Source organism: Rhodnius prolixus, unplaced genomic scaffold (assembly GCF_049639745.1).
Source record: "Rhodnius prolixus isolate KJV_2025 unplaced genomic scaffold, Rpr scaffold_5, whole genome shotgun sequence".
Classification (NCBI taxonomy): domain Eukaryota; kingdom Metazoa; phylum Arthropoda; class Insecta; order Hemiptera; family Reduviidae; genus Rhodnius; species Rhodnius prolixus.
The window spans coordinates 17229603-17231231 of NW_027411624.1; the positions used below are offsets into that span (position 1 = coordinate 17229603).

The window sequence follows — 1629 nt, forward strand, 5'->3', positions numbered from 1 at the left end:
TTTACCATATGTGTAATTAGTTTGTGTATGTTCAGTTGTTTTCTCTGCATTGTCTGGCCAGGTGTCATAAATATAAGATACCAATTATAATTAGTGAACATTTTTTCTATTTTGGCAACGCTTTTCAAGATTGTTGATAGACCCGTGGTGATCAGAAACATCTTTCGGCTAAAATATGGCCAGAGAAAACGCAATAGAAACTGTTGCTGACTTTTTTCTGGCTGTACCTTCCAAAATTAATTTAAAATAAAATGATTAATATTAAGTTAAGTATATTTTCAGCTTGTGGGTGTTGGATCTGTTAATGTTTATAATTATCTTCACTGACTGAAAGTTTTTTCAGTTAACATAATTAACATAATTTTATAAGAAATATTTATTAGTGGAGCACATTGAAAGGTGCAAAAAAATAAAACAGTGATTACAAAATTTAGCAGACTAAATTGGGGGAAAAAAATTAATAAATTTTATAAACTGTGTATTTCGTTTTTAATAAAATTTAAAAAATACAGAAATAATTGAATTTAATAAAAAGAAATTATTACATTTGTGTAAAATGTTAGAGGTCCCACCGAGATTTGAACTCGGATCGCTGGATTCAGAGTCCAGAGTGCTAACCGTTACACCATGGGACCGTTAGTAGTGGCATCTTTACTCCCTTTAGGCAACCTTCGCCCACGCACCAATTTAGAGAAACTTATTTCTGTATAGTTTTAGTGCTATTAATGCTTTTTGTTAATTTTTATTTTGATTTCATTTCAATTCTTGGGAAGTCTAATTTTCCATTAATTTTTACGTGAATACATTCAAATAGAACTCCTTGAAATAATTAAATGTGGATAGTTTTTACCATAAATTATTCTGAAGAGGTTCGAAAGGTAGTAAGTAGGTAGACTTCCAATACACCTCTTCAAGAAGTACCCAGAGATAAATGGACTCCAATAAATGTTTTCAACAGAAGTTCTAGAATAACAAGAGTCAACTTGTGTAAAAAATTCTGAAAAACATTTTCAGTTTAATTTTTCAATAAAATTTCAATTTTTTTTGGGCCATTCAGCCAGCATCGCCTAGGTGCTTATCACTAGAATATCACTCACTCTCCATTCTTACCTACAAATACATTCGCTTCACACATTCATCATTCTACTATATACCGCTATTTACATAAACTACTGCTAATGGATGGAGCAGCACTCTGTGCTCCTGCCATCCTTATAGCTTAACCGAAATTAAAATCACCGTAATCCTTCTCTAATCATTTTCTTCCATTCATTCTAATCGGCTATAACTTTTAAATACATTCATATTTCTTTGCTAGCTCTGCTATAGATTTAAGCACACAGATGTTGGTGGAGAATATAATGTCTTCGTAGCGAAATGGTGCATCTAAATACCTGTATATATCGTCAAACATTCGTTTCCTTTCTACCACATAACGTGGACATATCATTATTACATGTTTGAAATCCTCCTCCTCATTGCAATCTAAGCAAAGAGGAGAGAGGACCTTTTTGTTGATCCTGTGTAGATACGATCCGCACACCGCGTGGTTCGCTCTCAGCCTGCTTATTGTCGTAACAACCCATTTATTAGTGACAGTTCCCTTATAAACCATGGTTGTCTAGGTAA

General features: G+C 33.0%; 1 non-coding gene across 1 annotated transcript; it reads right to left on the reverse strand.

The window, feature by feature from the left end:
• Window positions 1-563: 563 nt before the first annotated feature.
• On the reverse strand, window positions 564-635 carry TRNAQ-CUG (transfer RNA glutamine (anticodon CUG)). The gene has a single exon. It is a non-coding gene; the product is annotated as a tRNA-Gln (tRNA).
• Between the last annotated feature and the right edge of the window lie 994 nt (window positions 636-1629).